Source organism: Carlito syrichta, unplaced genomic scaffold (genome assembly GCF_000164805.1).
Source record: "Carlito syrichta isolate Samal-C Ts95f unplaced genomic scaffold, Tarsius_syrichta-2.0.1 Scaffold309078, whole genome shotgun sequence".
In the NCBI taxonomy this organism is placed as follows: Eukaryota; Metazoa; Chordata; class Mammalia; order Primates; family Tarsiidae; genus Carlito; species Carlito syrichta.
In genome coordinates, this window is record NW_007253174.1 from 280,054 (window position 1) to 295,028 (window position 14,975).

Consider the following 14,975-nt stretch of genomic DNA (forward strand, 5'->3'; position numbering starts at 1 on the left):
AGAGCAATATTTTCTCCCCAACCTGCCCCCTGTTGTTGTAGATAATCTAATTGTAATTACAGCCCGAGTTTATATGCATTGTTTTGATAGCCATTTCAAAATTTAACTTACAGCAATCTTACTCTCATTTTAGGCAACTTTTAAGCAAACATTTTCTCACATGTACTCAGTCAAAAATATATCGTCATGCACTTTTTAACTCCACAGTTATACTACTGAAAATGCACCTCTCTCTTATGTTAGATTTTAAAACCTAATTTTATGAGCTAACATTAATCATATTCATATTGTGTTTTGAATCAGATTGCTGGTGCACACACACAGCACACCTACTTTCATCTTGACATATGATCAAGTATTAATACTTGCTATTAATATCAACTAATGATAGCCACACAATTGATATTTTCAATTTTCCATGCAAACCATTCGTAAAATCGATACATTAATTAAATATATCAGGGATGAAAGGAATAAATATCCTTTTATTTTTTTGTTAAGTAGGAGTCTCACTCTGTCACTCAGGCTGAAGCGCAGTGGCATTATCTTGGTTCACCACAGCCTTGACCTTCTAAGCTTGGTTGATTCTTCCACTTCAGGTTTCTGAGTAGTTGGCACTGCAGGTGTATAACACCACACCCAGTTATTTTTAAAATTTTTTGTAGAGATGAGGTCTTGCTGTGTTGCTCAGGATTGCAGGCTGATCTCTACTTCCTGGACTAAACAATCCTCCTACCTTGGCCTCTCAATGTGCTGAGATTCCAGGCGTGAACCACTGTGCCTGCCCTCAAGGGGGTAAATATTCTTACCACATAGAACCATGTATTTTTAAAAAGTACAACTCCTAGTTCACATAAATTTCTTTATCAGCTCATTTCAATATTGTAGAGTCCATTAAAAATGTACTCAATGATTAATTCATCTATTTGTTTTAATATGTACTTGTTATTCTTTTGTTTTGCCTAAACCTACATTATGAGAAAAGATAGCAAATACCTTACGAAAGTTTGAATATTCCATCTATGCTCATTGTTTATCTTCATTGTGTATTTATTTTGAGAGAGGGTCTTGCTTTGCTGCCCAGGCTGGAGTTCGTGGTGCATTCATAGTTCACTGCAGTCTCCCAGCTCAGCCTCCTGAATAACTAGGACTGCAGCGTGGGCCACCAAATTCAGTTATGCTGATTTGATTATCTGCTAAAAACTCTACTTTGGCTTGTAGTGAGCATGAATTTCTTTTCTAAGTCATTCAGAAACCATTTAACTATTACATCATTGCAGTATCTCCTCTCTTACAGATGTTTATTGCTACTGTTTGATACGTTGTCGTTTGTCCTTTTTGAACTTTTATATTCTGTATGTTTGTGTTTGGTACCTACACTCACTAGATGCTTCTGAAAAGAAAGATGGATTATGGTGGCAGTAGATTTCTCAAATTTTTGGAATATGTGCTAAGTATATGCATTCAAGTAGACAAATCTTGATCTCTTTGATATTTCACATAATCTTAGTAGGTTCTTTGGTATCTCAAGTAACACGTGTAGGTATCATACATTACTTTTATTTACTGTATATGAACAGATAATCTCCTTTTCGACCTTTACATATATTAACTGGTCACTCTGCCAACTGAAAGTGTGGAATCTTGCTTCTTTTACAGAGATTATTCTAATGCAATTATCTAGAAAACCCATTAAGCACATGTATGGCTATCAGAAGACATATGCCAGATACTGTTTATTTCCACCTTGTATGCATACTGCAATTTGCTTAATCGATACTAAGAGATCAGCAGTGCTCAGTTTGGCTGTCCATATGTGTAATTAGGTGATAACATGGATTAGCATATTTTGTCTCTCATTTTGCTTCCAAAAATCAGACAACTGTAAAAATATCACCGTGAACACATTTTAATCAGAGGAAACAAGAGTCTTGTTTAATTTGTCACATAATTTTTAGAAAAAAAGAAGAGATTAAATGTTAGATAAAAAAGAACCTGAATTATCACATAATCTAATCTTACTTTTTGAGAGATGATGCAGATGAGTAAATTTCACTAATATCAAATATCTAGGACTCAGCAACTGTCAAGTCAGTGTTATGGCACAACTAACAATGTGCAATGTTGGGCACAGACTGTATCCTGTCTCAGTCACATGTTGGAATAGAAATTCAAAGTCGCTGGACAGTCCTCTCTCTTTTATATAGATAAGTAATAAACAGTGAAAATTTGACACACGCGTGGCTCCTTTGGACATTCAAGATATCTTATGTAAATTCAAAATTATATAACTATCCAGTGGTTAAAAAGAACTTTATTTTAAATATAACCATATATCACATTATTTGTTTTCTAATATATTTTTACTAGGTTTTATTTTCTGCTATAGTTAGAAAAAACTAGGATAAAGGAGATATTAACTATAAGTTACTGTTTCCAATATTTCTCTAGTCCAAACCTCTTCTGCAAACTCTGAGCTTTCTATTCAATTATCCATGGTTATCTCCTACAATCCCCTCAAAGTAAACTTGTCCAAAGTCAAAGTGACTATATTTCCTTCAGAAATCAATTACTTTTCTTTAGTAACATGCCACAGATTGTACCTTCTCCAATCCCATCACTGAAGCTAGAGATTTTTCATTATTATTTTATATGTAATAAAGCATCACTTACTATTGGTTTGACTTAAAACAAGACAAAACAAAAACAATGTCCCTTCTTTATCTTCCTGGTCACTTTATTCTGTTACCCTACATCTTAAAAACAAAACAGAACAAAACAAAATTCATGAAATTTTTGGAAAAGTTCCTAATTGTCACCTTACCTCTGTCCTGGACTGCTTGCTTCATTCTTCACAACTTAATACAAATATTCTATCTAAAAGACAAATCTCACTTGGTAGTTCCACCACCTGAAATATTTCTATGACTTTTTGGAGAATTCATCCAAAAGGCCAACATTTTTCAAAGAGCGAATAAGCCTTTGATCTGCCCCTGCGCTATAGTATCTTCGACTTTCCTTCACGTCCTAAATCCCTACCATACATTCTAGTCAAAGAAAAACTGTAATATAGGAGATTCCCAAAAATCTCCTCTCATTTTTCACAAAGGCTGTTTCCTTATCCGTATTTTTTTTTCTGCCAATGGCTCTTTATTCTCCATATGTCTCCTTTGTACTTCTCTCTTTTCCAAGTTAAGCACTGTGCCCCCCAAAGTTTAAACATATTTCTATTCTTACATATGTCTCACTGTGTTGGAGATAGTGAATACAATGATGTCTACAATGATGCCTGAGAGGCTTGGGAGGGAAGTGGGGAGGGAGGAATAGAGTGGGGTTGGTTAATGGGTAGAAAGATACAGTTAGAAGAAATGACTTTCATTGCTCGGGAGCATAACAGTGTGACTATGCTTCCCAATAATTTACTGTGTGTTCCAAAAGAACTAGAAGATTAAATTCAGAATGCTCCTAACACAAATGAATGATAAATGTTTGAGGTTATGGATATTCCAATCACCCAGATTTGATTATAACACATTGTATGCATGTGTCAAGATATCACATATGCCCCATAAATATGTACAACTATTATATAGCCATAAAAATAAATAAATATGCATTAATCAATCAATTAATTAATTAATATATAATGAATTGTGCACCATTTTAGGGCACCCAAAAAAGAAACTTCACACAGGTAACTATAAACCAAACCTCTTCATTCAAAGTTAACCAGTAGTTTTGCCCGTATTCTTTTTTGTTTGTTTTGTTTTGTTTTGTTTGAGTTGGAGTCTCACTCTGTCTCCCAGACTGGAGTGCAGTGGCCGCTCCCGGCCACCGCAGCCTCGACCTGCTGGGCTCCGGCGATCCTTCCGCCTCAGCCTTCCGAGTAGCCGGAATTACAGGCGCGCCCTACTACACCCGGCTAATTTTTTTATTTTATTGCAGAGATGAGGTCTCTCCTGCCCACGTGGGTCTCGAACCCGCGGGATCAGGCAATCCACTCACCTTAGCCTCCCAAAGGCGCGGGATTACAGGCTGAGCCACCGAGCCCGGCTTGTTTTTGTTTTTGAATTGGAGTCCCACTTTGTCTGCAGGCTGCAGTGCAGTGGCATGCTCACGGCCACCCCAGCGTCAACCTGCTGGACTCAGGTGATCGGTCCTTCCACCTCAGCCTTCCAAGTAGTCAGAACTACAGGCACCCACTACCACGCTGGGCTAATTATTTGATTTATTGTAGAGGTGAGGTCTCACCAAGTTACCCACGCTGTTCTTGAACCCATGGACTCAGGCAATCCCCTCACCATGGCCTCCCAAAGTGCTGGGATTACAGGCTTGAACCACCATGCTCGGTCCCCTATTCTTTTTTGGTCTTTCCACATCTCATCCTTTGTATCGTTTTTTTTAAGTTAAAAAAGGATTAACATTTTTCTATGATGCTCTTTTTCCCCCCCTCTGTGGATAATTAGAAGTTGACTGTAGCCATGGGAGCTTCTGTTTAAAATCATTTCCAATGAAAATGAAAATCATAATATAGGACCTGTTACTGATTCAGAGACCGCCAAGCAGTACTTCGAATTGGCCATAAGGGTCTTCTGGGGTCGGTATATGACACTAATCTCCAGGGCATAGTGTTGGAATATGGTTTTAGCATGGTATTAGAAGAATCCAGTCTCCAGTTTTTAGCCATTGTGATTATCAGATGCACTTAGAGCAAACTGCAATCAGCAATGTTCAATGGTAATTGTATTTGACTTCCTGTTTTTCTTCTCAATTGTTTCCACTGTACACATTGTTTTTTCTACTATGCATAAAACACAACTAAACAACAACAGCAAAATAAGCCTATTCATGACTCTGACTGAAAAGAGAAGTATTGCATACACATGTGGACGTTCAGCTCTGGCTCCTGTTGACAACATTTAATGCAGTGAAGAATATATTCCAAAGAAAACACGATCAAGTACATCAAAACATGGACAAGTTAGGTTAACTTTACAGGAATTATAACTCAGCAAAAATGTGACATTTTCAAATATGAATGTATTCCTGCGACAGCATTAACTTTTTTTTTTTTTTTTTTTTTTGAGTGGAAGTCTCACTCTGTCACCCAGACTGGAGTGCAGTGGCCGCTTCCGGCCACCGCAGCCTCGACCTGCTGGGCTCCGGCGATCCTTCCGCCTCAGCCTTCCAAGTAGCCGGAATTACAGGCCTGCGCTACCACGCCCGGCTGATTTTTTGATTTATTGTAGAGATGAGGTCTCGCTGCCCAGGCGGGTCTCGAACCCGCGGGCTCAGGCAATCCACTCACCTCAGCCTCCCAAAGGCGCGGGATTACAGGCTGAGCCACCGAGCCCGGCTAGCATTAACTTTTAAACGAAAAAGAAAATGTATATCTTCTATTCCATTATTCTTATAATCAAGAATTGGTAGCCTACAAAAATGCCCTGAAACATACATATATGCCTACACAAAAATACAGGCATGAACACATGTGTATGAATCTATATTATAAAATAAAATGGGTCTAATAAGGATAAACATGGAAATACAGAAATATAAAGATAAAAAAATTAATTTTTAAAATTTTTTAACTTTAAAAATGTGGGATACAATTCAGGGTTATGTCTACAGATGTTCATTATGTGGGTACCCTAGTTGATGAGGTGTGTCCCTTCCTCCCTCAGCAGTTTCCCTCAACTGCTAATCCCACCCTCCCTCCCCTGGCAGTTTTCCACTACTGACAATCCTTTTCTTATAGTATTATGATAATTGTTCAAGATCACTTATGAGTGAAAATTTGTGGTACTCTGTTCTTTGTTTCTGTCATAGATCACTGAGTATGATAGACTCTAAATCCATCCAAGTTGCTACGAAGCCCATGTTTATCCTTCTTTATAGCTGCATAATATTCCAATGTTATATGTACCACATTTTAAAAATCCAGTCCAGTTTCGATGGGCAGCATAAGAAAATTCTTATATAAACCTACCACTCCAAAATTGCTGCAAATGTTTACTGGTAAAATGTTTTAATCTTTTCTTTTTGGAACAGTTTATGCTGATCTCTTTCTTTGAGTCATAGTACAACAAATAATTGATATAAAATATGCACACTTCATATCATATTTTTAAATTTTCATACATTATTGAAGATGAACAAAAACGTTATTTAAAGTTGTATAATTCTACCTAATAAAGCATAATGTATTCAATATGGATAAAATATTTGTATTTTCCAAAATAATGTATGACAATATTAATATAAAGGATTTTCATCTAAAAATTTAACTAAAATTTTTCTTAGCCATAGAATTACTGGGTTCATCAAGTATTTACATATTATTTTATTTATCTTAATTTTCATAGGCTTCCTGTATCTTCAAATATTAAGATATTTTTTAGATATGTTAAAAAGTATTTCTCTAAACTGTGTATATATTATGCTTGCTGCTTTTCATTTTAAAGAATACCTTCGACATGATTATCTCAGGTGCTTTAAGTAAAATGCTTACTTCTTTTAGCTTTTTTTTCCCTAGCTTTAAGGCTTGGAAGTTAATATTTTATTACTGATTTAATGAGCTCTTTATTTTGCTTGCAATGTGGAACATTTTTGAAATACTGGTAATCTATTTGCATTTCTCATTTTGAAACTATCTTTACTCATCTGCTTTTAGTTTATTGCACTTTAATACGTTTTGAGTTTTAAGATCTATTCATCAATTGTAAAAGTCAAGTCATAAATAATACTAATTTTCACCTATAATTTTTTTCTAGTCCATAGTAGACGCATAACTGTGTCCAAGTAGCATTCCTTTTTGCAAAGAGGAATCGAATGTACTCTTTTTAGCTAAAGTGACATTGTGATATTAGATCATGAGATGGCATTTGTGAAACTGACTTTATGGAAAGGTTGAAATATTGTAACTACAGGATAAGTATTATTAAGATGAACTAGAAAAATATAAACATCGACCATTTTTATTTTATATTAAAGGAAACATGTTCTAGTCTTGGTCCTTGTAGTTTGAGTGAAGTGGATCCCTCACTATACATTCCCAGGAGGAAATATAATTTGCATCTGTATGATCTATAGCCCCTTGTATATGCTTGGACACATTTTGCATACCTCAGTCAGCATGAAAGTAAGAAGGTTGATATACATATCAGCCTTTTATGTAAGAAGCTTTACCTTGTAAAGCTTTACCTTGTTAATCAAGTATTTACATATTATTTTATTTATCTTAATTTTCATAGACTTCCTGTATCTTCAAATATTAAGATTTTTTTTAGATATGTTAAGTATTTCTCTAAACTGTGTATGTATTATGCTTACTGCTTTTCATTTTAAAGAATACCTTCGACAAGATTATCTCAGGTGCTTTAAGTAAAATGCTCATTTCTCTTAGTTTCTTTTTCTAGCTTTAAGGCTTGGAAGTTAATCTTTTATTTACATAAAATAATATGTAAATACTTGATTTACAAGATAAAGCTTTAAAAAATTCAGTCTTAAAGACATTGGCTGAGCCCTTCTATCTAATGACACTCCAAACTAATCTATATTGGCTTTCAAGAAGTTCATCTATTTAATACTTGTTTGTATTATAGTTTTTAGATTTTGTGACCAATTTAAATATTTTATCTATTTTGCTAACTGATTTTTGAAATGGTTTACCTATTATTTTATTTATTTTTATTTTCTTAGATTTCATTTTTTTGTCCTTTCCCTTATTTCTCAACTTGAATGCTCAGGACTTCATTATTATTATTGTTTTAAAATAATATATTTAATACTATTAGAAATTTACATCTAAGTTGGGCATATCCCATGTCTCAATTTATGACCATCTCTTATCACTTACTTGTTTTTGAGTAGATGAACATTTTATAAATTCCAAAGAGTGCAATGATCCAGCAAAGAATGAGGCGGTGGAGTGACAAAACTCAATCTTGTTATCTTCCAGAAGATCACAAGAAAAATTAATTTCTCATCATTATGGTTTTATAAATACTAGGTATTTTATATTGCATATAGTTTTAATTATGTAAAGCGACTTTAACTGCTGCAGATTATTTTGTTTTATTGTGTAAGTTTTTCTTACTCATTTTCTGCTTGAGGCATATAGAATGTTATAATTTTTATATATATTAAATTTGTATTATAATTTTTCATTATTGCTTCATCTTTTAATTTGGAATTTATTGAAGTTTTCCTTTTGGTCGTTAATACTTTAATACTTTGATGAGTGTTTCCAAGGCCCTGGAAAGTAAGCTGTTTGTTTTCTGTTAATTCAGCACTAAACCCACTAAATATGAAACCATGTTATGGAGAGACCAGCTTGCTATCTAACGCCTGGTAGTATCATTGACCTTTTCATATGGGGTGGTTCTCAGAGTTGGTAGTGGTGGCCATGAAGCTGGATACTAAAGTGGTCAGCTTTAACACAGATTTATGTCTCAGTTGTTATATAGACTTTTGTATAATTCCATCACTGCCACCTTGGCTATTTTTGTAAAAGCCCATTGAAAAAGCACTGTACTAACTGGGAAAGGATATCTAAAGTGGAGGTCATGTTTTCAATTAATCATTCAGAATCTCTTTTGTAATACATATTCTGTTGTACTATGTGCATTCCAAGGAGTCCTCTATATATGATCTCCTCAGACCTCTTTTTCATCCAGTTCATGAATAGTTCCACTTGATTTTGTATTCAGATAGATCAAACCACACCTGGTTTGTGATGAGTAGTTTAGATCACAGTAATCAAATAAGCAGTCAACATGCATTTAGTCCTTACCATGGCCCAGAAGCAAGGAAAGTGATATTTGTTAAAAAGATAATAACTACTTCACCACAAAATCCTAAAAGCTATGATAAAGATGATCTTTCGGATGTTTGCCACTGGTTCTATATATCTTGGTCTGTCACAGTTGATGTGAATGAACTGCATGTGTTGGGTCACAGAGGCCAAGTATCAAAGTTGCTTGTATTGCAGTCAGACTAAGATGAAGAGCCTTTTTCTTTCTCTGTCAAGACTGGGTTTCCTGAGACTCTGAGATCAAAGAATGTTAATAGGAATTCTCACAGGATCATCACCTGGGACTAAAGGAGCAGTATTGCGTAAAAAGAGAAATTGCCAAAGAATCTCATCAAATGTTATGGAGTGCTCTGGAATTGAGATCATTCTTCATAATGTCATAAATCAAAGCAAAGGAACTGAGCCATCGTAATTCTGCATCACCAGTCATTGGTTGTGGGTTGTATTAAAAAAAAAAGTTGTATGATATTGAGCATCACAACACTTTTCAAAGAAATAAATTCCTAAAGAGAAACTCAGCTAAAATGTGTCAGTCAACAACATGAACAGCAAATAGGGGAATAAATATGTCAACCCAGAAAGAAGAGAAGGTTTTGGGCGGCAAAACATAGCATCCACCATTATCCAAACTTCATTCTTCCCAGTTTAGAAGCAAATACCTCCAATGATTCTGGTGACCACTTTTCTCTTTGAAGAAGGAGTTTAATGTTATACTGTGTCTTGTCTTCAAGACCAAAATAATATTTACTGGCTTTATCTATTATTGTTTATTCTAGATTCTACTCACCCATGGCTAGAATCTAGAATTCTACTCACCCATGGCTAGTTTCCTTGACAAATTGACTTAGACTAGTCTTCCATCTCTGAGGCATCATGCCCTTATCAAGGTGTAGATACTGGTCTTGTCCACATACATGATGGCATATTGCACAGCCATGAAGAACAAAATTATGGATGTCGCAGATTTAGATTTAGAGTCTATAATACTCAGCGATTTATCACAGAAACAAAGAACTGAGTATGATATGTTCTCACTCATAAGCAGACCCTGAACATTTACCATACTACTATAAGAAAGAGATTTACAGTAGCAGAAAACTGCAAGGAGAGGGAGAGTGGGGGCACATCACATTAATAAGTGCACCTGATCTCAAATCAGGAAAAGCAGGGACCAAAGTAGGCCCAAACTTTACCTGTACAATGATCACTTGTATATCTAATCCTGAATTGTATCCTACATCTTTAAAATAAAAATGAATTTTAAAATAAAATAAATAAGATGTTTTCAAGAACTATCTAAGTATATCACTAAAATACAAAAGTTCCTTTTCTGCTCATTGCATAAGAGCAATGATGTTCCTTCTGATGTTCAAGGCCAAATACCATTGTCAGATGACTTCTTTCCTTGACTAACCATCTCTTAGCATAAGGATGTTGATGTGATCAGGTGGTAGTTTAGTTAATGAGAATTTTTCTATGTCTCCTGGTGGGAAGTATTCTCTGTTTGGGACCAGAACCTTTACACCTAGAGTACTTAAAGATGTATGAATAAGGAAAAATATTCTTAAGTGGAACCCCAGACACCCATATTCTACTTATTATGGATGCAGAATTATATAATGAACATTGGTTTAGGATTCATATTGCACCTATTATTGTAGACTGTGGCCTTTAAACAAGGACTTCAATTATGCATTAAAACATTTCATTACTAGACTAGCAGCTCCTGGATGGTGTCATGTGACTATACCAGTGGATCCTATCATCATGTGCCTAATGCCGCATCTCTTTTGTTATGAGAAAAATCAACTGATCAGAGAATACAATATTAGGAATGATCTTGTGTTGCTTGATTGACACTTTTGTTGACTCTGTAGGTCATTTGGATGAATATTGCCATCTTAAGAATGTTAAGCTTTTCACTGTAGGGGCATAGATGTCTTTCAATTTACTTACCTCTTCATTAGTTTATTTTGACAACACTTATTTATTACTATTTTATTCATGTGGATGTTGTTGCAAATGTGATTGTTTTTGTACTTTAATTTGGACATTATTGTTAGTGTATACAATACAATGTTCAATCTTGATGTTTTATATTGATCTTACTGAACATATTTGTTCTAATAGTGTGTGATACATATAACTTCCCTAGGATTTTCTATATACCTGTATACAATACTATGTCATCTGCAAATAGAGAAAGTTTTATTTATTCCTTTCAATTTTGGATTTTTTAAATTTCTTTTTTCTTTCCAAAACACTGCAGTTACAATTGCCAGTACAATGTTGAACAGAACTGATGAAAGCAGACATCTTTGTCCAGTTCTTTATCTTAGGGAACAATATGGTAAGGTTTTAGTAGATAGCCTTTAACAGGTTGAGAAAATTCCCTTCTATTTCTAGGTTGTTGAGTTTTTTTTTTTAAATCATAGAAAGGTATCACTTTTTAAATGCTTTTTCCATGTGTATTAAGATGCTTGTGTGATTATTTTTCTTTTATTTTGTTAATAGGATACATAAAATTTATTTTATATATTTTTTATTTTTATTTTTTTAAAGTTGTGGGGTACAATTCAGGATTAGGTACGTAGGTGGTCAACTAAACTTGCATTTTTGGAATACATTTTACTTTATCAAAGTGTACCTTTTTTTTGTTTTTCATATTATTGGATTTGTTAGTGTTTTGTTGATTTTCAAAAATCTATATTCCTATAGATTATTAGTTTTTTAGTTTGATTCTCTTGTTGCATCTTTGTCTTGTTTTGCTATCGGTCATGCTCGCTGTATTAAATGAGTTGGGAAATGCTTCCTTCTCTCCAACTTTTGGAAAAATTTGTGAAGAGTTGTTAATTTTTCTTTAAATACTTAGTAAAATTTACCAATTAAGTCTCTCTAGAACTGTCATTCTCTAAGATGACAATACTCCAAATGATCTTCAGATTCAACAAAAATGTTGATCAAGCAACACAAGATCACCTCTAATATTTTACCATCTGATCAATGGATTTTTCTTATAACAAAAGAGATGCAAAATTTACCAATTAAATCTCTCTTGAATTTCAATTAGTTCATTACTGTTTAAGTCTATCCAATTGTGTAGGTCTAATTAAACTTTCTGTTTCTCCTGAGTCAATTTTGGAAATTTATATCTGTTGAGAAATGTGTCCATTTTATCCAGATTAATTTGTTGGTGTATGTTTGTTATTAGCATTTTCATATTTTTTTATATCTATAGGTTTAATAGTGATGCACTTTTTACATTATTTGCTTTAGTGTTCTTACTTATTTTCCTAGTCAGTCTAGTTAAAACTCTGTCAACTTTTTATATCTTAAAAAGAAAGAATATTTGCTTTAATATATCTTATTTATTGTTTTTCTACTTTATATTTTATTAATTTCCACTCCAATTTTTACTATTGCCTTCCTTCTGCTTGTTTTGGGTAAATGTGCTTCTATTTTTAAATATTGCCATAAATTGGAGGATTAGATAACTGACTTAATGTCTTTTTTTCATTTTTTAAAAATATATTTAAATTGACGAAGTTTGAATATATTTAAAGTATATGATGATTTGAATTCATATGCATTATGCATGACAGTTTTTCAAAGGTTGATTATGTGACTTAATATTAACTATTTGCATGTTGACTAGCCGAAGGTTGGAGATTGTCCTAAGGTAGTCTGTAGATATGTTATAAGTCAAGTATGGGGTAGAGAATAACACTAGCATTTAACAAAGAGGTTCAGTCTACTTCTGAGGATACAGATGATCCAGAAGAATCTTCAGATGTAAAATTTCACTATATTCAACTAGAATATCAATCAGTCTTATATCTGTGGTATAGAATTGTAGTATTTTTTCCACTACTCATGTATTTCATATCTAGTCTCCACGTGGTCAATTAACCATTTCAATCTCCTTGTAGGCCAATCTATTTTGACTCTCAGCCTTTATTGCCTCATGCCACTATTACTTGCCTCTACAAACTAAGTTTTCTGCTTTGCTTCTGTAGCTCTAAAATCACATTATCTTCAATACAATTACAAAATATATCACTAAACCTTTCCTTTAATATGTTAGTTATCTGCTGCTACATAACGACCTGTCCCAAAATTTTGTGGCTTAAAAACATCAAGAAACATGCATTATTTCACAGTTTCTGTGATTAGACAGACAGGAACAGCTTAACTGGGTTATTCTAACTTGGGGACTCTCAAGATGAAATGCTGCAGTTGTCAGCTGAGGTTGAGGCCATCTGAAGACGTGACTGGGGTTGGGAGTCTACTTCCAAGGTAGGGAAGACATGACTGGGGCTGGGAGTCTACTTCCAAGATCACTTGCATCCCTAACAAGTAAGTTCGAGACACGAGTAGGAAATTTTAATTCAATATCACGTCAATATCTCCACAGTCTGCCTGAATTCTTCATGACATGGCAGCTGGCCTCTACCAGATCTAATATTCCAGAATCAATGGAAAAGTCACAAGGGGAAAGTCATGATGTTTTTATCACTATCTGGAAGAGTTAGATTTGCAGCATCTGATTAGTTAGAAAGGTCAGTTCTCTTCATTTGGTGAGATTATAGAGTATAGTGAATCTCAGACGATGAGAATCATTTTTTAGGCTAGTTATCATACTTGACTACATAGGACAGTGCCCTCAGTAATTTCAAGGATGCTCGTGATCATTAACCAATATTTTTCTTAATGCTTTGATGAATACATTATTTTCTGCTCTTACTTAACAGATATACTCTTTTGGTAAGTAAATTTTCAAGATTAACAAAACACTACAGCATTTTTATTCCACTGTTTTATTTGTTGTTCTAAATAAGAGGTTAGCAGACTCAGACCCAGTCTGTGGCCTATTTTTGTACTAATCCCAAGCAAAAAATGGATCTTACATTTTTAAAAGTTGTGGGGTTTTTTTTTAAGGAAAAATTTGAAAAATGTTTATCAAAGATTGAATATGGCCCACAAAGCCCAGAATATCTATTATCTGTCTTTTCAGGGAAAGACTAGTCTCATATTCTAGATTATTTCAAGAGACCTCTGATATTTCAAATTTATATATCAGAGCATAAAATGAATCTAAGATTAACTAAGTCAACCAAAGAAACAAAATTTATTTGGTAATTTTATGTATCCCATAGAATCCAAAACTTTGGATAAACTTTTCAAAATAATAAAACGATACCAATTTACACTTACTTTCCTTGTATAAAAACTTCAAAATCTGCATCACATGTACTTCACATGTACTCCTGTATATAACACATTCCAATCTATGTCACACTTATCCCCCACACCTACACTGATATAAATTTATGTATGCATTTTATGTCTAAGCCTACTTTTGCGTTTAACTGGATGGTAATGCTGAATTGGAGGAGATAGACACAATAAGATTAGGCAGTTTCCAAAAACAAAATAAAACAAAACAAAATTATAACTTACCTTAACAAGACTTTGCTCATTGAATTTTACTGTAAGGAACATTTGTAGAACATAGGGTTTTATAATTCTTAAAATAATATAATCTTCCTAAATATTCAATTTCAGTTTTGAAGATACTACTGTTTTTTGTTTTTTTTTAATAATTAATCAGTATTTTTATTATAGTTTTGTGGGGTACAGTTAAGGGTTAGGTGTACAATTACGTTTCATTCAGACACCCTGTTGATAAGAGGTGTTTTCCCAGCCCCAGACAGATATTTGCTACTGTTAATCCGATACTACTGTTTTATATATATATATGTATATATATATATATATAATTTATATATATATATGTATATATATATATAATTTATATATATATATGTATATATATATATAATTTATATATATATAATCTAGAAACATTATGAATTTATTATTTTTAAATTCAAGTCTATGAAAGATCCATCTTTTGAAAATGCCTTCTTCTATATTAAGCCTTTGGTTCTAAGATATAAAATAATTATTTGGTTCTAAGATATAAAATAATTATTTTGTAGTAGTCATAGTTGCTCTCTGGTTCTTTTACAATGACTTGGGTTATGCTTTTACTTACCATATTTTATTCTTCAAACTCTGCAGCAGTTAGAATAAACCTCCCTCCTGAAAAGCCATGCCCTTTCTGTCCTTCATTATGGGTAGCGGTACCAGTGATAGA